At 35.8% G+C, this 24964-nt stretch overlaps 1 protein-coding gene across 2 annotated transcripts in view; it reads left to right on the top strand.

The window, feature by feature from the left end:
• Nucleotides 1-2315: 2315 nt before the first annotated feature.
• Nucleotides 2316-24964, top strand: part of PEAK1 (pseudopodium enriched atypical kinase 1) — a 133442-nt gene continuing 110793 nt past the window's right edge. Inside the window, exon 1 of one of the 2 annotated variants that reach the window (XM_037833332.1) lies at nt 2316-2448. The gene's annotated coding sequence lies outside the window, so the exon portion shown is untranslated. The remainder of the gene's footprint in view (nt 2449-24964) is intronic. The other variant, XM_037833333.1, reaches the window with a different exon arrangement.

The raw sequence follows: 24964 nt of genomic DNA, 5'->3' as shown, positions 1-24964 counted from the left end.
AGAACCAAAACAGCACAGTGAACCGTAAGTAAAATAAATAAAAGAATACCATATCTAGATTACATAATAGTCTTACTACTGAAAATGAAAGATAAGAGAAAGTCTTGAAAACAGCTAGAAAATAAAAGAAATATTATGTATAAATTAACAATAATATTAATGACAGATAAATTATCAACAGAATACTGGAAGTCAAGAGACAATGGAATGAGATATGAAAATATTCAAAAATCAAGGTAAAATAAGACAATTTCAGATAAACAGAAAACTTAGATAATTCATTGTCATCAGGCCTGCAGTATGAGAAATGCTAAAGGAGAGTTTTTAAGCTAAAGGGCAGTAATATCAGATGGAAAGTTGGTTCTCTACAGGAAGAAATTAAAACAACCACAAGTGGTAAATAGAAATTTTTTTTTCTCCCTCTGTTACTTTCTTTAAAAATATCTGATTTTTTCAAGCAAAAGTGTTATCATTTTGCTATGGAGGGTTTTAATGTATGTATACTATATGGCAACATTAGTGAAAAGGACATTTGCAAAAATGGAATTATGCTGTTGCAATTCTATTGTTAATGTTCAATATTAACTTTAAGTAGTCTGTGATAAATTATGCATGAGTATTGTAATCCTTATAGTGATGATTCCTTTCCCCCCATACAAAGAAGTATAGAGCAATTAAAATAAAACATTAAAAAGTATTTGATTAACTAAAATTAAGGCAGGATAAGGTAGAACAGGAACAAAATAAAAAGCTGCAGAAAACAATAAAATAGAGAACACATGGCAAAATGATAGTATGACTCTAATCATTTCAATAATTATATTAAACATACATGGACTAAACTCTCCAAGTTAAAGTCAGAGTTTTCAGAGTTAGGTAGAAATACAAGACTCCATATAATGTCTACAAATCATGCCCTAAAAATGTGAAGATTTAACTAAATACAGTCTTTGTCTCCTCACCTCTTATACTGTTGGGTAAGTATTCAACAGCTATACTATGATGGGACAGCAACAAGTCTAAGAATAAAGTATTCAGAAAAGTTGATTTGTAGATCTTAGAGAAAGGGACTGTAGGTGGGATTATAAGAGGATAATAAAATACTAGGAGACCTGGGTTCTTATTTTGGTTTTGCCAGTAGCTTAAAACCTACCCTTAGGAAATCACTGTACTTCTCTATGTTCTTTTCTAGGTTGCCAATATTGGTATACTCATATGTTTAATATTTTTTTCATAATCAAATTTTAAAATTTAGCACAAATTGCATCTTTATTCTCTAAGGACTCTTTTTGAAATGAGTGTACATATGATCTTGGGCATTACCATTTCTTCATCTATGTATTGGTGATGTCTATGTATTCTTGGTAATATTTCTTCTACATGCTTCTCAACATTGTTGTGTACCACATGAGGTAATGAATATGTAGTTCAACGCACTGTTAGAACATTGGGAGTTTTCATTATGCATAATCTGGTAGTGTTTGAGTTAGGGGTTGTTTAATGGTACAATATTAAAACGACCTTTTATAATGCTTTTCTGTAGTCTTAAATTTGTTGAAAGGTTTGATTCTATAATATGTAAGCACCTTCAGGAGTTACTCAAAAAGAATCACATTTATCTTTCACATTCTACTTGATTCTTTCAAATATTTTCCTTTCTTTGATTTTATAATGAAAACAATAGAATTATGACCAGTTTTGAACTTATATATAAGGGGGTACCCAAGAGTCAGAAAGAGATAGGCATTTATTAGTTTAATTTTGGGTGATATATTTTAAACCACATTATAAATATGTTTTATACCTGAGCCTAAAGTAAAATGCAAATTAACTAGAGAATTTTAGCATTTGAGGATATTTACTTTCTTACACAGTGGCTGTACCAAAGTTGGACATTATGACTTTTAGAACTGTATTTTTATGAGTGAAGAAATAGGGTTCAGTGATTTCTCGTTCAATTCAGTACTCTAGCAGAGGAAAAAAAAGTCTACAAAGACAATCAAATGAAATTTTAGAAAGTTGCAAGTGCTTCAGTGCAATTTGATTCTTCTAAGTTACTTGGTTCTCAGATATGACATGGGGAGTTCTCAAGTGTATGAGGTTTTTTGCCATATTTCCACCTAGCTAAGGGAGTTACTTCTTGAAATGAATTAGACTTAAGTGTAACTATTGAGTGAGGTTGTAAGACTAGGAATATCCAAAAGCAAAGAAAAATATTCAGTGTATTTGAAACTAGTTACTTTCCACTTTAGCTGTTTTTTTTTTCTTTCTTACAGTAAACATTGGCCAATCTGCAGAAAAGAAAATAAATTAAAGAATGAGAGGCAAGAAAGAAAAGAAATTATTTGTGGCAGAACCCAAAGTACTTTGAAATTTTAAAGAAATGTATTGCTGGCTGCTAAAACCACCTTTCTCACCAGAATGGATCAAGTTCTTCAAATTTAAACGGTAATCATAATTCTCCTATCATGTTACTTTTCCACCAAGAACTTTAGATGACTTGGGGGGATTATTTTTACATGTAAATGTTTACCTTACAAACGCCAAAGTATACATAAGGCTGATAATTTTGTAACTTATTTAGCATAGCCAGGCTTTTATTTTCGTCATTAATGTTGGACCCTAATGTTGGTCAGGAGAACTGTTGTTTGTTTCCCACTTACAAACTTTTTAACCTAAAAACAGATGAGCTTATTTGAGTAAGAATATGGCATAGTACTATTTTGTTTATGCTACCATCCTTCACCAAATATGTTTTCCTTTCATAGAAGTAGCCAAGATAGCATAAGTTGTAGTATCCTATCATATGTGTGAAGTTTTTTTTTCTTTTTCGGTCTTATTTTCTGAACTTTGTTTCATGTTGTTTTTCAGTTTTCTTACTGGACATTTCATCTCTTGAGCTTTATCCCATTGTATGTGATATCTTTTTTTCATCTAATCTTTATTTTCTCCTTTGCCTCTCTTTCTCTCTACCTTTTTAAAAATCGTCTTGCTGGATAGAGAGTAATAAAAGGCACAAGGATACAGAATAGAAAAGGAGAGAGAAATTTAAGAAATATGTTTTTTTCTTTTGAAATTTAAGGACTATTAAATTTCAAGTAGTATGGAAAGCAATTATATATTTTTTTCTTTTGAAATTTAAGGACTATTAAATTTTAAGTAGTATGGAAAGCTATTATATAAAGGCAAAATTATTTTTCTGTCTTCTTTACATCTGTTTGATCTGAGGTCAAACTTATTTCAATGCATGTTTTGTGAAAATCAAATGTTTTAGAATTTTTATGGCATCCCAATGAACAATTAGAACATTTTTGTTCATTGGAAGTATATTTATTTGATTTTGAGGGATGACAACTTGTTACCTGAGTCTTTTTGTCTTGATGGTGGGTGAGTGGATGCAGTTGACTAAAACTAGGTCCTTGTTTTGAAATGCAGAAGACATGAAAAATCAACCAAATACAGTATCATGTACTGGTCCTCATGATTCCAAGGATTACAGAACCTAGTTCAAAGAAATTATTTAAGATGATAAGTATAATCCTGGAATAAATAGTACATCAAAGAGTAAATGTTCTAATTATTCTTCTCTGTATTAGCTTTGCTATAAATACCTTGTTAACATTGATTTGTTTTTTTAATTCTCCGATTATGGGTTAAACCTCTACTTATGGCATAATTAGAACTTTTCTACTTTCTTGTCGCTGTCAGACATGTAGCATCATTCAGCCTTTTAAAAATATCCAGTAAATTTTTTTAGTCCTTAAATATTAAAAAAAAAAAACAGTTGAAGAAAGTATCTTTTTAAACAGCAGCAATTAAATATTCACATAATACATAGAAAGCCATCAAATTTCCCTGTCTTCTCTGTTAATGATCTAAGTTTTCTTTACCTTTTAATTATATCTCCTTCTATAATCTGATATAACCAAAGTTTCATTACAGAACCAAAACCAAACAACATTGACAAAAATTTTACTGATAATTTTTTGTGTGTGGGAAAAATACTACATTTAATAATATATCCATTGGGTGCTTTTAACAATTTGCTAGAAGCATAGTAACAATCATCAAGAAAAGGCTGGATTCCAGGTAAGTCTTAAACTTAATTCTATTACAAAACAGATTAACCTCATATAATAATTGGAAAATAAATTTCTGAAATAATGACAGACACACGGAACACAAAGAACGCTACTGTTTGCATCCAGATCAATGATATTTATATTGCAATATCACACTAATTATAATATTTTATAATTAGTGTGATATTAATTTATAACTAATTAAATATTAAATATTTTTAATTAAATATTTAATTAAAATATATTAATTGATTTATATATAAATTAATTATATATTAAAAATATATTAATTAAATATTTTGCAATATCACACTAATAATAATAATGATAACCTGTAGTTCTTTGTTTTCAAAGAAGCAGGACTGTAGGCTGCTTTTTGCACCCCAGCCCACAGTTTGGAATGCTAGATGCTTGTGAGCTCACTAAGCTGCAACCCTTTCCCCTACACCTGCCTTGAATTCTGACAAATATAACATGTTTACATAAAAGTGATAACTTTCTAAGTGCAATTTAACAAGTAGAAAATTTCAAAGAATGTTATGGGTTACAGTTCCACAGTTTCTTATTTCCTTATTGTGAAATATATGCAGAAAGGCAATAATAATTTCCAAGAATCTTATGGGTTACAGTACCATAGTTTCAGTTATTTCCTTTTTGTGAAATATAACATATATACAAAAAGGTGATAACTTTCAAATTACAATTTAACAAGTAGCCATAGAGCAAATTTCAAAGAAGATTATGGGTTACAGTTCACCCTTTCAGTTCTTCCCTTCTAGCTATTCTAATACCCTAGCAACTAAGAAAAGGAAAATTATATAGAGATTCAGTATTCATAATCCTTTGTTAAATTGTCTCTTGTCTGTTGCTACCCCTTCCTTTAGTTTAATCTCTTTCCTGATCTTCAGGGATGTCTGGGCAGTGACCACCTTAACTTGTTCATGTTAAAAAGGGGTGTTGACATTATGGGAAAAGGGGACACAACTGCCTGCCCTAGGGGTGCGATGTGGGCCCTGTGCGGGGAATCCACCCAAGGCTACTCTCCAGCTCAGACGTGCCTTGCTCCCTGCGTGCCGTACATGCACAAGCCTCTGGGGTGTCGGAGGGGCTCCTGGTGCTTCTGTGTGGTGCACTCGCCTATCCCTGCTTCTTGCCCGTGCACCCCCCAGATTTCCATGGTCAGAGAGTAAATACGGTCAGTGCCTCCAGGGTTCCCTCACGGGAACTCCTGGCTGTGTAGCTGTAGAGGATTATCTTCCCAGTTAATTGTTAAGGTGGGTGCATGGGAGTGGAGAGTCACTGCTCACTCCCTTGCCCAGCGGCCTTCTGGAGCCCCGGGAGGCAATCCCAGCCAAACAAACTCACCCTGTCCCTCAAGACAGTCTCTATGCCTTTCCACACATGTCCCCACCACGTGCTATAAGAGTCCCTCTGTGGCTGCTCACACCCCAAAACCGTGGTCCTGGGTGTCCTCCAGCCCCTCTCTAGTTTCCTTCACAGAGGAGAAACCCTCTCTGCCTCACCCACTCCACCATCTTCCTAGAAGTCCTCTACTGATACTTTTAACACTCCTTATCAAACTCCCAATTCCATTGAAATCTATAGATAGTAGGATAGTATTTTTCTAATATCTAATTTCAACCTTTTTCATTATCACCAAATTTGTTTTCAGGGTTATAATGTTATCAAGGAACAGATTAGATTAGAATTTGACTTCACGAAACAACTCTATTGATTCTCCCACCTAGCTCCGTTCAGAAGTTGTGTAATTCACATCCACAGGGTATAATGAATTAAAGAAGAGCATCTGCACTTACTTCTTACTTAAATTATTTTGGTCTTTTCCAAGCTGGGTGCCTTCAAAGTCCAAAATCTGCTATCACCTTTGAAGAAGGGTTAGAATCAAATTTCTAATTGTGCAGTTCCTTTCTGACAGAATTTTTATGTTTAAGCTATCATTAAGGAAAACTGTCCTTATGGAGAGAAGTCTAGGTGTAGTTTGCCCAGAAAAAAATAAATTTAAAATAATCGTAATTAACTTTTGAGTATTTACCATATTCCAGTTAGTTAACATTTTGCCACATTTACCTTATTCTATCTGTCCATCTGTCTATCCATCTGTGTATCTATGTCTGTCTATTTTCTAAACATCTGAGAATGCTTAATACTAACATGTGCAAAGATACACTTACCTCCTATGGGGAAAAAAAAATTACAGACTTCTAAAGTTGAAGAGGTTATTTAAGATATTTTAGTGCACCACCCTTGCTTTATAAAAAAGGAAATGGAAGCTCTTTGAGGCAAATGTACTGCCCAAATCACACTGCAATTACAGTATCACTTCAACTATTCTTACAACTGTATAATTCAAAAAGGTAATTTGGTCAGATATTACCCTATGTACTCCAGGAGAGAAGGTTCTAACTCATATTTCCTTTGTTAATAAATCTGCTTTACCTCCAAGCTAAAATGCAACCAGGGTTTATTTTTATTTTGCTTTAAAATTTTTTATTATGAAAATACCTAAAAATTTAGTAAAATAAACACCTATGATCTCACCACAAAAAATGAATTGAATGCTAGCATTTGTCATACTTGCTAAAGAATAAAATAATTTAGGAACAGTGGAAATTCTCTTTTTCTCACTTTCTGTTGCCATTCCCATCCTTCCTTCTCTAGAGAAAATGCCCTAGGAGTTTGGTGAATATATATTCTTATGTGATCTCAAAAACATTATGTATTATAAATGGTATTATGTTGTATGTACATTTTGTATCTTTCAGTGATGTGTGATAGTCAACAAATTTTTTCCCCACATGAACTCAAAATGAAATAGAGCATAGAAGAGTGAGTGATGTGCTCTGGTCAATGGTAGAGATTTGCTGTTGTGTTGTGGCTTTGTTCTCTTGTGTTACGTTCTTGTTACCTAAAGTGTCATTGTCTTCTTGTTAAATCTGCATTGTGTTTTGGAGGAATGCTATTCAATCATTCTGTAGGTTCTAAAATGGATTTTAAGAATTTTGTTGGAAAGCAGTTATTTCTGTGGGCTTGTATCTGCTCTAACATTTGATTATTAAAATTCTTTACTATCAGGATAATTGGAAAAGAAATATTCTCTGATAGGGCACTGACCAAGAAGTGAATGGGTCATGTGATAGAAATTCTCCCTGCACATATGCAGAGCCAGCAAGACAACATTGCTATGTAGTGAGAAGCCAGTTGTGCTGTGTGGGAAGAGTCAGCCTCTGAAAACACCATGATGAGATGACCCAGGAAGAGGATGTTTATCTGGACTCAGGAGTTTAGGGGTCACTTCACCAAGGGCCTGGCCCTGGGGTGAGGGATGAGGGAGGGAGAGAAAGGGGTCTGCAACAGTTGTGAAGGAGAGGATTACTGTGGGTATTGAGAACACATTTTTACCCTTTGATTCCCTGTGTGCACTGTAATTAGCAATAAGTGTTTTAGGTGAATGATAGTCGGCTGGAATATCACTAAACATGCAAGGTGATATAACAAATACAAGGAGTCCCATGCTTCTCTCACTAGAAAAATCAAAGAAAAAACTTAGCATTATTGTTGTGACCTGTACCTTTTGAAGATATACAGTTCTGTCACATGGTCACAAGAAAGCTATCTAAAAATGCTGAATTATAAAAATAAAAGGAAACTGTCTGTTGATCCCTAAGAAAGTCGTTCTTGGAGTCGGCCCAGCTTTTGCTTCCTTTCATTGGTTTGGCATATAGAAAGGAAGGAAAACATGAAAAAATCTTCTGGTGCAATAGTGATGATATATCATGGGCCATTGTATACCTGGTACTAAAGCAGTCATGTTTTGTGTATGTTTCATGTGATACATGTGTATTTCATGTGAGGAATCTTTAAGAGTAACAAGGCACAGATGCTTTGTTTAGATACAGAAGGGGGAAATGCCTATTTCCAGATAGATTCCTTAACTAGTATTTCTTCTCCCCACTCCTCCACCCGCACCCCCCACGGCCCATTGGCCAAGATCAGCAAAGCACCTGGACTCTGGGACTCTCATGAGCAGCCTCCCAGGATCTTCAGGCAGATATGCAAGTCAGAGTCCAACCACAGTGAGATGCCACGTTACACCACTAGGATGCCTATAATCATAAAAACGGAAAATAAGCATTGGAGAGGATGTGAAGAAATTAGAATCCTTCTAATTGTTGGTAGGAATGCAAAATGGTGCAACCACTGTGGAAAACAGTTTGCTGGTTCCTCCAAAAGTTAAACATAAAATTACCAGATAACCTGGCAATTTCACTCCTAGGTATATACCACAATGAATTGAATGCAGAGAGATGGAAAGGTTTCTGTACACCAGTGTACACAGCCTTATTCACAATAGCCAAAAGGTGGGAACAACCCAAGTGTCCATCAACTGATGGATGGATAAGCAAATTGTGGTATACTCATACAATGGAATGTGGTTCAGCCATAAGAAGCATAGACGAACCTTTGAAACATGCCAAGTGAAAGAAGCCAGATACAAAAGGTCACATAATATGTAATTCTACTTATACATAATATCTAGAATAGATAAATCCAGAGACAGAAAGCAGATTGGTGGTTGCCAGGCACTTGGAAGAGGGGTGAAGAGAGTGATTGCTTAATGGGGACAGGATTTTATTTAGGAATAATGGAAATATTTTGGAGCTAGATAGAGGTTGTAGTTGCACAACATTGTAAATATAGTAAATTCCACTGAATTAACTTTAAAATGATTAATTTTAAGTTACATGAATTTCACCTCAATACATTCTTTAAAAATGTTGTTACCCAAGGGGAAAAAAGATTCCAATTACACATTGTACAAATTGTAGTAAACACTATATACCAATACAGTGTTAAGAGTTCTAAGACTGGTTTAAAATTAACTCTTAAAGTTTATAAAAACAAAGAAAGGGCAACTTAATATAAAAACAACCTATTATTTATGAATGGATTATGTTCCAAAACAATTCTTCAATCAATATGACCTAACTGACATTTATAGAACACCCCAACCACAACAGAAGAATATACATTCTTTTCAAGTGCACATGGAACATTCACCAAGATAGATCGTAAGAAAACACACACACACACAAAACTTCAAATTTTAAAAAGGATCATCTCTGGTCACAATGAAATTAAACTAGAAATCAGTAATGAAAAAAATCTGGAAAACTCATGTACTGGGAAAATAAGCAATCCACTTTTAAATAATGCTTGGATCAAAGAGGAAGTCAGAAGGGATGTTATAAAGTATTTTTAATTGAATAAAAATGAAAACACAACATGCCAAAATTTGTGGGATGCTGCTAAAGCAATGCATAAAGGGTAAATTTTAATGCAAAATGCATGATTACAAAAGGAGGTCTTAAATCAATGACTTAACTTCCAATTTGAGAAACTAGGAAAGGATGAGCAAATCAAACCCCAAATAAACAGAAGGAAGGAACTGATTAAAATAAGAACAGAAATCATTGAAATAGAATACAGAAAAGCAGTAGATAAAATAAATGAAACCAAAAGCTAGATCTTTGAGAAAATGAATAAAAGTGATAACCCTTTAGGCAGACTGCTCACAGGAACAGAGAGCAAATATAAATTACTAATATCAGTTAGGAAAGCAGAACCATCAGTACAGATCATTCAGACATTAAAAGGATAATTAGGGAATAATATGAGCAAAGCTTTGTACCCATATATTTGACAACTTAAATGAAATGGAAAAAATTCATGAAAGACCCAAACTGCCAAAGTTCATTCAAGAAAAAAATAGCCTGATTAGTCCTGTATGTATTAAAGAAATTTAATTTGGAATTTAAAACCTTCCTCCAAGTGCCCAGGTGCCATCACTAGCAAATCCTACTAAACATTTAAGGAAGAAATAATATCAATTCTGCCCAAACTCTTCCAGGAAACAAACATTATAAGAAAGAGAACTACAAACATCCACAGCAAAGTATTTCAAATCAAAACCATCAATATGTAAAAGGATAACATATCTTGACTAAATAGAGTTTATCCCAGGAATACAGGGTTGTTTTTTTTTTAAATGCAGTTTTATTGGGATATACAGACACACCATACAATCCATCCAATGTATACAATCATTGGCTCACAGTATCATCACATAGTTGTGCATTCATAACCACAATCAATTTTAGAACATTTTTATTACTCCAAAAAATAATCATCATCATCCCATATCCCTTATGGCCCCTTATTATTGACCCCTAGGATTGGTGTGGTACATTTATTACTGTTGATGAAAGAATATTAAAATATTACTGATAACTATAGTCCATGGTTTGCAATAGGTACATTTTTTCCATATACCACTCTATTATTAATTCCTTGTGGTAGTGATGTACATTTGTTCTCATTTCCTCTTTGAAAAAAGTCTATTCATGTCTTTTGACTATTTTTAAATTGGGTCATTTGTCTTTTTAATATTGAGTTATAGAGCTTCTTTATATGTTCTGGATATCAAACCTGTATAGATATGTGGTTTCCAAATATTTTCTCCCATTAAGTTGGCTGCCTTTTCGCTTTTTGACAAAGTCCTCTGAAGCACAGAAGTATTCAGTTTTGAGGAAGTCTCATTTATTTATTGTTTCTTTCTTGCTTGTGCTTTGGATGTAAGGTTTAAGAAACCACACCTATCACTAGATCTTGAAGATGCTTCCCTGTATTTTCTTCTAGCAGTTTCATGGTACTGGCTTTTATATTTAGGTCTTTGATTCATTTTGAGTTGGTTTTTGTATAGGGTATGATATAGGGGTACTTTTTCATTCTTTTGTATATGGATATCCAGTTTTCCCTACACCATTTGTTGAAGAGACTATTCTTTCCCAGTTGAGTAGACTTGTAAGCCTTGTCAAAAATCAGTTGACCATAGAGCTTGAGGGTCTATTTCTGAACTCTCAATTCAATTTCATTGATTAACATGTCTGTCTTTATGCCAGGACAATGCTAATTTGACCACTGTAGCTTTATAATATGCTTTAAAGTCAGGAACCATGAGGCCTCAAACTTTATTCTTTTTCAAGATATTTTTGGTTATTCAAGGCCCCTTATCATTCCAAGTAAATTTGATAATTAGCTTTTCCATTTCTGCAAAGTAGGCTGTCAGAATTTTGATTGGTACTGCATTGAATCTGTAGATCAGTTTGGGTATAATTGATGTATTAATGGTATTTAACATGTCAATCCATGAACATGGAATATCCATACATTTATTTAGGTCTTCTTTCATTTCTTTTAGTAATGTCTTGTAGTTTTCTGTGTGCAGGTCCTTTATATCCTTGGTTAAGTTTATTTCTAGATATTTGCTTCTTTTAGATGCTATTGTAAATGGAACATTTTCTGGATTGCCTCTTCAGCTAACTCATTACTAGTGTATAGAAACACCACCGATTTTTGCAGGTTGAGCTTGTATCTAGCCACCTTGCTGAACTTGTTTATTAGCTTTAATAACTTTGCTGTATATTTTTCTGGTCTTTATAAATATTGGACCATGTTGTCTGCAAATAGTGCAAGTTTTACTTCTTCCTTTCCAATTTGGACACCTTTCATTTCTTTTACTTGCCTAATTGCTTTAGCTAGAATATCTGGCAATGTTGAATAACAGTGGTGACAGTGCATTTCTTTGTCTTGTTCCCAATCTTAGAGGAAAAGCTTTCAGTCTCTCACTGTTGAATAGGATGTTAGCTGTGGGTTTTTCATATATGCCCTTTATCATGTTAGGAAGTGTGCCGGTTTGAATGTATTGTGTCCCCCAAATGCCATTATCTTTGTAGTTTTGTGGGGCAGACATTTTGGTGATGGTTGGATTTGCTTGGAATGTGCCCCACTCAGCTGTGGGTAATGATTCTGATGAGATGTTCCCATGGAGGCGTGGCCCCGCCCATTCAGGGTGGGCCTTGATTGGTGGAGCTATATAAATGAGCTGACTCAGGGGGAGGGAACTGAGTGCAGCTGGGAGTGATGTTTTGAAGAGGAGCAAGCTTGCTAGAGAGGAATGTCCTGGGAGAAAGCCGTTTTGAGGCCGGAGCTTTGGAGCAGACGCCAGCTGCCTTCCCAGCTAACAAAGGTTTTCCGGACGCCATTGGCCATCCTCCGGTGAAGGTACCCGATTGCTGAGGTGTTACCTTGGACGCTTTGTGGCCTTAAGACTGTAACTGTGTAGTGAAATAAACCCCCATTTTATGAAAACCTATCCATCTCTGGTGTTTTGCATTCTGCAGCATTAGCAAACTAGGACAGGAAGTTTCCCTTGATTTCAGCCTTTCAAAGTGTTTTTATCAAGAAAGGTTGTGGATTTTGACAAGTGCCTTTCCTGTGTCAATTGAGATGATTATGTGGTTTTCCCCTTTTAATTTGTTAATGTGGTATATTACATTAATTTATTTTCTTGTGCTGAACCACCCTTGCATACCTGGAAGAAAACCCACTTGGTCATAATGTATATTTCTTTTAATGTGCTGTTGGATTCAATTTGCAAGTACTTTGTTGAGGGTTTTGCATCTATATTCATAAGAGAGATTGGTCTGTAATTTTCGTTTCTTGTAGTACCTTTATCTGGCTTTGGTTTTAGGGTGATTTGGGCTTTATAGAATGATTTAGGTAGTGTTCCCTCCTTTCAATTTTTTTGAAGAGATTGAGCAGGATTGGTATTAATTCATCTTGGAATGACTCATAAAATTCACCTGTGAAGCCATCTGGTCCTGGGCTTTTCTTTGTTGGAAGGTTTTTCATGACTGATTCAACCTCGTCACTTGTGATTGATTTGTTGAGGTCTTCTATTTCTTCTAGAGTCAGTGTAGGTTGTTCATGTGTTTCTAGGAAATTGTTTATTTAATTTACGTTGTCTAATTTGTTGGCATACAGTTGTCATAGTATCCTCTTATGATCTTTTTTATTTCTACAAGATCAGTGGTAATGACCTCCCTCTCACTCCTGATATTATTTATTTGCATTTTCTCTCTTTTTTCCTTGTCAGTCTAGCTAAGAGTTTGTTGATTTTATTATCTTCTCAAAGAAACAGCTTTTGGTATTATTGGTTCTCTCATTTTGTTGTTGTTGCTGTTGTTCTCCATTTTATTTATTTCCACTCTAATCTTTATTATTTCTTTCCTTCTGCTTGCTTTGGGACTTGTTTGCTGTTCTTTCTCTAGTTCACCAGGTGTTTAGATAGGTGTTTGATTTTTGCTTTCTTCCTTTTTAATGATGGCATTTAGGGCCATAAATTTCCCTCTCCACCTGGCCTTCACCGCATCCCATAAGTTTTGATATGTTGTGTCCTTGTTTTCATTCCTCTCAATATTTACTGATTTCTCTTGCTGTTTCTTCTTTGACCCACTGATGTTTAGGAGTGTGTTGTTTAACTTCCATATATTTGTGACAGATTTCCACCTGTTATTGATTTCCAGCTTCATTCCATTATGATCAGAGAAAGTGCTTTGAATAATTTTAGTCTTTTAAAATTTATTATGACATGTCTTGTGACCCAACATGTGGTCTATCCTGGAGAATGATCCATGAGCACTTGATAAGAATGTATATACTGCTGTTTTGGGGTGCAATGTTGGGTTTATGTCTGTTAGGTCTAGTTATTTTATCATATTATTTAAGTTTTCTGTTTCCTTATTGATCCTCTGTCTAGATATTGTATCTTTTGGGAGAGTGGTGTATTAAAGTCTCCAACTATGATTGTAGAGAGGTCTATTTCTCCAGTTTTGCCAGTGTTTTCCTCTTGTATTTTGGGGCACCCTGGTCAGGTGCATAAATTACGTTTTTTATTTCTTTGTGGATTGTCTCTTTTATTGATATATAGTGACCTTCTTCTCTCTTGTAATATTTTTGCAATTAAAATCTGTTTTGTCTGATATTATTATAGCTACCCCAGCTTTTTTGTTGTTGTTGTTACTGCTCATATGGAATACCTTTTTCTAGCCTTTCACTTTCAACCTATTTGTATCTTTGGGTCTAAAATGTGTCTCTTGTAAACAACATATTGATCGATCATATTTTTTTTTTAATCCATTCTGCCACTCTATGTCTTTTGATTGGGAGCTTAATCCATTAGCATTCAATGTTATTTCTGTAAAGACAACACTTTTTTTTTAATATTCATTTTATTGAGATATATTCACATACCATGCAGTCATACAAAACAAATCGTACATTTGATTGTTCACAGTACCATTACATAGTTGTTCATTCATCACCAAAATCAATCCCTGACACCTTCATTACCACACACACAAAAATAACAAGAATAATTAAAGTGAAAAAGAGCAATTAAAGTAAAAAAGAACACTGGGTGCCTTTGTTTGTTGGTTTGTTTCCTTCCCCTATTTTTCTACTCATCCATCCATAAACTAGACAAAGGGGAGTGTGGTCCTTATGGCTTTCCCAATCCCACTGTCACCCCTCATAAGCTACATTTTTATACAATCATCTTCAAGAGTCATGGGTTCTGAGTTGTAGTTTGATAGTTTCAGGTATCTACTACCAGCTACTCCAATTCATTAGAACCTAAAAAGGGTTGTCTATGTTGTGTGTAAGAGTGCCCACCAGAGTGACCTCTCGGCTCCTTTTGGAATCTCTCTGCCACTGAAGCTTATTTCATTTCCTTTCATTTCCCCCTTTTGATCAAGATGATGTTCTCCATCCCACGATGCCGGGTCTACATTCCTCCCTGGGAGTCCTATTCCACGTTGCCAGGGAGATTCACTCCCCTGGGTGTCTGATCCCACTTAGGGGTGAGGGCAGTGATTTCACCTTTCAAATTGGCTTAGCTAGAGAGAGTGAGCCACATCTGAGCAACAAAGAGGCATTTGGGAGGAGGCTCTTAGGCACAATTATAGGGAGGCCTAGCCTCTCCTTTGCAGCAACAGTCTTCCCAAGGGCAAGTCCTATGGAAGACAGTACTTTTTATCAACCATTTTATCCTTTCACATTTATATATCATGTTCTGTTTTTGTTTCTCTTTTTTACTCTTTTAGTTATCCTTACAGATAATCTTCATTTCTACACTCTTCTACAAGCCTTTCTCGCCTTTCTTTTCAGCCTGCAGAACTCCCTTTAGTATCTCTTGTAGGTCAGGTCTCTTGCTAATGAACTCTATTAGTTTCTGTTTATCTGTAAATATTTTAAACTCTCCCTCATTTTTGAAGAACAACTTTGCTGGATAAAGAATTCTTGGTTGGCATTTTTTCTCTTTCAGCATTTTAAATATAATGCACCACTGCCTTCTTGCCTCCATGGTTTCTGATGAGAAAACAACACTTAGCCTTATTTGGCTTCCCTTGTATATGTGGTGAAACACTTTTTTCTTGCTGCTTTCAGAATTCACTCTTTCTCTTTTCTGATTAGTATGTGTCTTGGAGTGGGTTTCTTTATATTTATTCAGTTTGGAGTATGTTGGGCTTCTTGGATTTCTATATTTATGAGTTTTTTAAGAGTTGGAAAATTTTTGGCCATTATTTCCTCAGTTATTGTTTCTGGACCTTTTCCCTTCTCTTCTCCTTCTAGTACACTCATGATGCATATGTTTGCATGTTTTATGTTTTCAGTCATTTTGCTGATACCCTGTTCAATTTTTTCCATTCTTTTCACCATCTTTTCTTTTGTCAGTTCAAATTCATATGTCTGTCTTCTAGCTCACTGATTCTTTTTTCTCCCTCTTCAAATCTGCTGTTGCATGTCTCTAGTGTATTTTTAATATTATATATTGTGTCTTTCATTTCCATAAGATCTGTTATTTTTCTTCGTTTGTTTTTTAATCTTTCGTTATGCTTGCCCAGTGTCTTCTTAATATCCTTTTCTCTTTAGCCATCTCCTTGAACTGATTTAGTAGATTTGTTTGAACACCTTTCATTAGTCATTCAAATTCTGTGTCTCCTTTGACTTTTTAATCTGTTTATTTGACTGGGCCATATCTTCCCACATTTTAGTATGCCTTCTGACTTTTTGCTGATATCAGGGCATCTGGCTATCTGGGTTTATTTTAAAGGTTGGTTTCTCTCTTGTCTAGGATTTTTTTGTTGATTGGGTTTGTATTAAGGCTAGTCTTTGACAATTGGAATGCCAGTATTTCCCAGCCCAAACAGGGCCAGATACCTGTGCAGGGGGCATAGAACAGATCCAAAGGACCCTCAGAGAGGGTCTGGAAAGACTCTAAAAAGGCCCCCCTTTTCTCCCTTCCAGTTACCAGGCTGTACTTTCCAGCCTGCCCAGCAGAAGGCATTCTTCGGGTTCCTATTCCCCTCTACCCTATGAAGGCAGGCTGTTGTGGCTCCTTGCAGTTATGCCTCTGACACAGTCAAACAAGTGGTGCCCTGTGGCATCTGACTGGGATAGGCTGAAACTGCAGGGTTCCAGTTTTCTCACATCTCTGGGCAATATCTGACTCAGTATTGGGCTTGTCGCCCTCTGTACTTGAGGCAGAGGACTCCTGCAGCTGTCCCAATACACAGCTGCCTCCCCACCCTGACCCCAGGCAAGGATCAGGTTGCCCCCTGCTGTTTCCCTTGAGGGCATATGGACGCCAGGAGCCACGGACGGAATTACTCACAATCTGACCATGGTTCCTCAGATTCTTCATTCTGCACTTCCCTGGATTTTGTACTGAATTCCCCTGGTCTCTGTGTCCCCAAAACAGTTGATTCATAGTTTCTGCCTTGGTACTCGCTGCTTTTTTTTTTGGGGGGGGGGATAGTTTTTGGTTTTTATTGAGATAGTTCATGTAACCATACAATTATCCAAAGATCCAAAATGTACAATCAGTTGCCCACAGTACCATCATACAGCTGTGCATTCATCACCACAATTAATTTTTTTCACTTTTTAGAATGTTTTCATTACTCCAGAAAAGAAATAAATAAAAAAAAAAAAAAAGGAAACTCAAATCCTCCCATACCCCTAACCATTCCCTCCGTTGTTTACTCCTAGTATTGGTATAGTGCATTTGTTACTGTTGATGAAGGAATATTAAAATACTACTAACTGTAGTATATAGTTTGCAATAGGTATATTTTTTCCCTATATGCCCCTCTATTATTAACTTCTAGTTATAGTGTCATACATTTTTTCTGGTTCATGAAAGAAATTTCTAATATTTGTACAGTTAATCATGGACATTGCCCACCACAAGGTTCACTGTTTTATACATGACCATCTTTTAACCTCAAACTTTCCTTCTGGTTACATGTGACTCTGAGCTTCCCCTTTCCACCACATTCATGCACCATTCAGCACTGTTAGTTATTCTCACAATGTTCTACCATCATCTCTGTTCATTTCTAAACAATTAAGTTCAATCTTGTTGAACATTCTGCTCATAATAAGCAACCACTCCCCATTCTTTAGCCTCATTCTATATCCTGGTAACTCATATTTCATGTCTATGAGTTTACATGTTGTAATTAGTTCATATCAGTGAGACCATACAATTTTCATTCTTATGTTTCTGACTTATTTCACTCAATGTAGTGCCTTCAAGGTTTCTTCATCAACCCATTTTTTAAAGACAGTTTTGTTCACACACCATACATTCCTTCCTAAGTAAACAATCGGTGGTTCCCTCTATAGTCACATATTTATGTATTCACTACTATCACCATTATCTATATAAGGACATCTCCATTTCTTCCAGAAAGCAGGAGGAAGAGTCAAAGAAGGTAGAGAGAGAAAGGAAAATGAAAAAAGAAAGAAAAAAAAAAACTTGGCAGCTGGGAAGCAACAAAAGGAAAGATAGCAGTAAACTAAAGTAGAATAAAGAGTCAGACAGCATTACCAATGCCAAGAGTCCCTTACCCCTCCTTTATGTCCCCCTCTTATATGCATTTAGCTTTGGTATATTGCCTTTGTTACATTAAAGGAAGCATAATAAATGTTTATTTAATTATAGTCTCTAGCTTGCATTGATTGTATTTCCCCCCAATACCTCCCTATTTTTAACACCTTGCAAGGTTGACATTCATTTGTTCTCCCTTATGAAAAAAATATATATTTGTACATTTTATCACAATTGTTGAGCACTCTAGGTTTCACTGAGTTATATAATACCAGTCTTTATCTTTCCTCTTTCCTTCTGGTGTCCCACATGCTCCTAACCTTCCTCTTTCAACCATGCTCACAGTCATCTTTATTCAGTGTACTTACATTGCTGTGCTACCATCACCCAAAATTGAGTTCCAAACCTCTCACTCCGTCTTTTCCTGTCTGTAGTACTCCCTTTAGTATTTCCTGTAAAGCAGATATCTTGTCTACAAACTCTGTCATTCTCTGTTTGTCAGAGAATACTTTGAACTCTCCCTCATATTTGAAGGACAATTTTGCAAGATATAGGATTCTTGGTTGGTGATTTTTCTCTTCCAGTATCTTAAGTATATCATACCACTTCCTTCTTGCCTCCATGGTTTCTGCTGAGACATCCGCACATAGTCTTATCAAGCTTCCCTTGCATATGATGGATCGCTTTTCTCTTGCTGCTTTCAGGATTCTCTCTATGTCTTTGATGTTTGAGAATCTGATTCTTAAGTGTCTTGGTGCAGGCCTATTCAGATCTATTCTGTTTGCGGTACGTTGCACTTCCTGGATCTGTAATTTTACATCTTTCATAAGAGATGGGAAATTTTCATTGCTTATTTCCTCTATTACTGCTTCTGCCCTTTTTCCCTTCTCTTCTCCTTAGGGGACAACCATGACACATACATTCAAGTGTTTCATGTTGTCATTCAGTTCCCTGAGATGTTGCTCATATTTTTCTGTTCTTTTCCCTATCCTTTTTTGTGTAGGATTTCAGGTGTCTTGTTCTCCAGTTCCTGAGTGTTTTCTTCTGCCTCTTGAGATCTGCTGTTGTATGTCTCCATTGTGTCTTTCATTGCTTGTGTTGTGCCTTTCATTTCCACAGATTCTGCCGTTGTTTCTTTGAACTTTCAATTTCTACCTTATGTTCACCCCATGTTTTCATTATACACTTCATCTCTGTTGCCATATCTTCCCGTAACTTTTTGAATTGATTTAGCATTAGTTGTCTCAATTCCTGTATCTCAGTTGAAGTACAAGTTTGTTCCATACCTTCATTTTTCTTAGTGTAAGTTGTAGTTTTTTGTTGTCTGCGCATCTGGTTTCCTTGATTACCCTAATCAGGTTTTCCCAGATCAGAACTGCCTCAAGTCCCAGAAGGAGGAAATATTCAGCAGCAGGTTGCCCTGAGGGTGTTTCTTAGAAGATTGACACACCCTGTGATGCCTCAAGTCACTGTTCTTTTCCTAACCTGCCCAGCAGGTGGCATTTGTCAGCCTGTCACTCCTATCTGGTGTAAGGAGGTGTGGCCCCTTTAATTCTCAGCTTAAGTTGTTTCTGCTTTGATTGTTTTCCTCCAGGCTCTGGGGTTTGGTTCTGAATGGAAGGCTGGTAATAGAGCTGGGCACCATCTCTTTCCTCTTAGGGAAGCTACATCCCTGCCCAGGGAGTTTTCATTTGCATTTAAATAGGTTCTTTGTCTCTCTGACTCTGCTATCTCCACCCTTGGTTGGGTCAGAATGCTGTGAACTGAAAATGGCTGAGGCTTTCTCCACTGCAGAGCACTGTGAACTGGAAATGGCTGAGGTTTTCTCCACTGAGCCCCTCGGGTTGAGAAAGAGAAAAAGGGACCGAAACCCCCCTTTCATAATCAGTCCACAGCCCCCCCAATTTCACCCATTGGCCAGAGATAGCACCCAGTCCTCTGGGCTTCCCCTCCTGGGAAGAGAAGTCCCCTGGCTCTTCAAGGCCAGTAATCACTAAAAGCCTCTCTCTGCTTGTTGCGGATTTGCAGCTTGCATTGAGCAGTCCTCATTTGTTAATTAAAACCCCAGTTGGAGCTGTTCAGAGAGTGCTGGTCTCTATCACAGCGAGGCTTTGCAGTTCGAGCTGCTGTCAGGGATGAGGCTCCTGGCTCGGGTCCCCAGTTCCTACTCAGATTCCACGCTACTATCTCAGGCATTCCTCCCAATCCAGGTTGGTGCATGATGTGTGGTCATGATTGTCCCCCAGCAGTTATTCTAGATCATTTACTAGTTGTTTCTGGTTGTTTATTAATTGCTCTGGGGGGACTAACTAACTTCCACTCCTCTCTATGCCACCATCTTCTTCTACTAGCTGCTTTTTGGCAAGAAGTAGGTTCTACCACTCCCTCCCTCATTCCTCTATTTTGGAAGCTCCTCCTGAGGGCTCTTTTGTATGCAACACTCCTCACCAACTTGGGTTCTGCCCTGGGTCTCTGTGGACTTAGCTCCCTGTGTCTGGATATGCATGGGGTTCTAACTCACTGTTGTTAGCAGTTTTATAGTCTGTGTTCCAGTATGAGGTAGGAGGGATCCTGGGCGCTGCCTCCGAGCAATTCCCGAGCTACTTGGGACCAAGTGAAGTGAGGGGGAGGTAAGAAGACTGGTAGTTCAGGACAGAAGTTTCCTACCTGTTTGTGGAGTCCTTCTCCCAGTCTTGACCTTCCTCTAGAGTTCTAGGCAGGTGGGATTTGGTCTTTTATTCACTGAATTTCTGGGGAAGTTTTTTCAGGGGATGTCTTACATTGTCATGCTGATGATGTCCTCTGCAAGGTGGTTTTAAAATTTGGAAGCTAATTTGTGCAATTCACCATATCAACAAACAACAAGAAGAAAAACATATGATCTTCTAAAGAGATATTGAAAAAGTATTTGACAAAATTCAGCATCAATTCATGATAAAAATTTATCAGCAAACTATGAATAAAACCTGGTAAAGGAAAATTAGGAAAATTTTTTAATAATTCTACAGCCAGCATCATACATATTGGTGAAAAACTGAATACTTTCTTCCCAAGATTGGGAACAAGGCAAAGATGTTGCCTTTTGCCACTCAATTAAAAGGAATACAGATTGAAAAGAACTAAAGCTTTCTGTATTTGCAAATGAAATAATTTTCTATGTAGAAAATTGTAAATAATCTACAAAGAAATAAAAAACAAAAAATAACTCAATAAGTGAGTTTAGCAAGGTCACAGGATACAATGTCATTATATGAAAATCAGTCATATTTCTATATATTAATAATGATCAGTTGGAAATTGAAATTAACCAAAGCACCATTTATAATATCACCATAAAATGTGAAATACTTAGGTATAAATCTAATAAAATATTTGCATGATCTGTATGTTGAAAATTTACAAAGCAGTGATGAAAGAAATCAAAGAATATCTCAGTTAATGGAAATAGATACTGTGCTCAAGTTTCTAGTAGATTGTATTGTTAAGATATCATTTCTCCTAAAATTGTTCTTTAGATTGAATTCTCAGCAGGATTTTTTTTGGAGCAGTCAACAAGCTAATTCTAAATTATTTGGAAAGGCATAGGAGCTAGAAAAACCAAAATAATTTTAGATAGAAACAAAATTGGAAGACTTACAGTATCTGATATGAAAATTTACTATAAAACTACAGTAATCAGTGTGGTATTGTTAAAATGATAGATACATAAACCCATGAACCAGATAAACAACCTACAAATTGACCTATACATATGTGGTCAGTTGATTTTTGACAGAGGTGCAGAGGCAGTCCAATAAACATGAGTATTCTTCTCAACAAATGGTACTGGAACAGTAGGGCATCCATTTTAATTATATACAATCAAAAAAAGAAAAAATCCTTGGCCCATACCTTGACATTTGACCTTGGAGGTAAATGAAATAGGTGATGGTGAGAGATTCACCTTGTAGAAGTAGAGGGAAAAATGGCCAAGAGAATTAAAACGTCAAAATAGTAGAGGGAATTATTGGGAGATTATTTCATCTTTTGTTGGAACAGCTTTACCTGTTGTAGGAAATGTGTGTACCTTTATTGATTTATACCGCTAGTTAGCTTATTAAGTACCCTACTATTCACACAGCACGGTAATAGATTGGAGGGAATTTATAAAAGATCCCCTGAGAGAATAGTCCTATCACTGCAGTGCAGGGGAGCCCAGAGGAGGGTGCAGCTAATACCTGCACTCTACCTGAACAGGTTTCCCTGGCTTACCCACTGAGCTCTGGGTGTAGAAGAGAACTACAAAGCTGCAGTATTCTGAGCACTGCAGAATGTTACTTGATCCACCATCCCTTTGAGGACTGAGAAATTGTTGTTAATATGATAGCTAAAATCCAACTTGTGATCTCTTCCATCTGCAATCACTAGAATCTGTGATAATTAATGTCATGCGCAAAAAAAGAGTCAAAGTGAAGGAACCTAATGTGGTTTCCTTTTATCCTTACTTTTAGCTGTCATTTGATCTACTTTAAAGTGGGTAGTCTTTCTCTTGCCTCTATTTGCTGGCCATTTTATGCAATCTCTATTACAGAAGGAAAGCAGCAAAGGAAAATTTTCAAAGACTTTAACAAGAGGAATGAAACATCATTTTTTTTCCATAGAGGAGTCTCCATGGTACTCCATGCACATGGAAAAAGAAGTTGGAATTGTATGTAATCTCTTTTGCCAACCTTTTGAGAATTTCTAATGAATATTCTCATATGTCTTTGAAGGATTATTCATTGCAACTTGTACTCACACTTTCCTTAAAGTAATTTCTACTTTTTTTCTCCCTCAGTCTTCTATCACATAGCAGGAGCATTGGTGGAAATTCCTTTTCCATAGAAAGAACTGTTGCTACTTTTCAGATGCACTAATTAGGAAAATCATTGACTGATTTTTTTTTTCCTAGGGAATAAATTAGGCTTTCCTCTGAGAGTAGAAATAATAAATAATGGGATGTAAAGAATGAAGATGGCTGTGTGTTATGAGGAGAATGTTTATGCAGTTGCCATGGAAATACCATGCAGACCGTTAAAAGGAGCTTATGATATCTTTGTATTTGCCAAATATAAGTCAGATATGAGTTGTATTCATTCTCTTTCTTGGATCATATTTAGTCTGGCACATGCGGTTATGTAAAATTTGCTTCCCCTTTACTATTTTTTGTTTAATGTTAGCAGGAAACAGGCAATACAATAGGCTGCCATGTTTTAAAATCATATACAAGTACAGCTATAGGGGAAGTGGTTCTTGACAAATGATTCCTAAAACCAATGGCAACATAGTCAGAGTGCCTGCAGCTGGGCTTTCCTGTGACTTTCATAATTAATAGCTAATTTTAACAAATTGCAATGTATTCACAATGTTAGACATAATTGGTACCGTCAGTGATGTGATATGGTGAAAATGCATAGTTCAATATTTTACTCTTATTTTAATGTGTACAATTTCATTTCACATGTGGAATTAGGCATAACCAGCAGTGTTTCTGAATGACTGTTAAACTTTTCTTTTTGTCAGAAGACATCCGTCACCTTTAATTTCTTGTTTTAAAGTGAGGCATGATGTAAATCTACAAAGAGCATATATGAATTTTGAAGATACGGAGAATTTGAAAAAAATTTCCAGAGCTTGGACTTTTTTCAGTAACTGATTCCAAAGATAATACATACAGACATTGTAAACTCTACCTGCAAACAGGGACATTTAAAAATGATTAATATATGTTCTACATATGGAAAACAGGATGTTACCCACTTAACCCTAATACCTAATCCTTTTTTTAATGCCAAGGTTGTAAGCCACTTCGTACCTCATCAGTTTATCAACCTGTGCATTTTTTCATGGGTTTCCTGTAAGATAAATTATGAGTTTTGTGAGCAGATAGCCTAAAGGCTTAATATCTTAAGGCGGTAATTGCTTGTATGGTCCTAATAAATGTTACATTAGTTTAATGGGACGAAATAGATAAACAGATGGAACAGAGTGGCAAAGGGCTAATCAGAGAAGGTAAGTTTTGAAACAAAATTTAAAGGTAAAAGAACTTTCTAGAGGGCATATTGACAATGTTACTAAATGTTTTTAAAATGTGTTCTTTTAATCCAACAATTAGGCTTATGAGAATTTATCTTAAAGGTGTTTTCCAAAATTAAGTTGGAAGATTGTTGAAAGGATGTTCAATAAAGCATGTTTATATTAATGAAAAACCGAAAGCAACTTGAACATAAAAGTATAAAAAATAACTAAATAATTTTAGGATAAAGCCAGAAAATGAAAGAATGAGTATATAGCCATTGAAAATGATATTATAGGGCATAAGAAAAGTATCCATGATTTATTAAGTAGAAAAAAAGCAGTGATTTTGATTGGAATTGCCTAAATTCTATAGGTCAATTTGTGGGGAAATTGGCATCTTCACTATGATGGGTCCTCCAATCAATGATCTCAGAATGTCTATTTAGGTCTTTGATTTCTTTCAAAAGTGTTTTGTGGCTTTCAGCATACAGCTCCTGAATTGTTTTCTTAGATTTATACCTAAAGGTTTCTTTTTCTTTGGTGGGGAGAGGGAAGGAGGTTGTTTTAAAAGGCATTCTTAAAATTTTAGTTGTCATTTGTACATTGCTGGTATGTAGAAATGCAGTTTAGTTTGGACATTGACTTTGAATCCTATGACCTTGTGATACTTATTAAACCTGGAGGTTCTTTCTTAATTTTGGTACATTCCTTGAGATTTTCCATTCACATAATCTGTCATCTACAAAAAGGACAGTTTTATTTCTTCCTTTCCAATCTGTATGCCTTATATTTATTTTTCTTTCCTTGTTGCACTGTCTTGAACTTCCGGACAATGTGGAATAGGAGTGATGACAGTAGACATCCTTGCCTTGTTCCCTGTCTTTGGGGGAAAGTTTTCAGTCTTTCAGTATTAAATATAATGTTAGTTGTGGCTTTTTCATATATGCCCTTAATCATGTTGGGAAAATTTCCTTTTCTTACCAGTTTTCTGAGTGTTTTCATCAAGAAAAGGTTCTGGATTTTTGGTCAT

The sequence above is a fragment of the Choloepus didactylus genome, chromosome 4 (genome assembly GCF_015220235.1).
Source record: "Choloepus didactylus isolate mChoDid1 chromosome 4, mChoDid1.pri, whole genome shotgun sequence".
NCBI classification, from domain to species: domain Eukaryota; kingdom Metazoa; phylum Chordata; class Mammalia; order Pilosa; family Megalonychidae; genus Choloepus; species Choloepus didactylus.
Note: the sequence above shows the minus strand (reverse complement) of the source record. Positions and strands in the feature narration are given on the sequence as shown.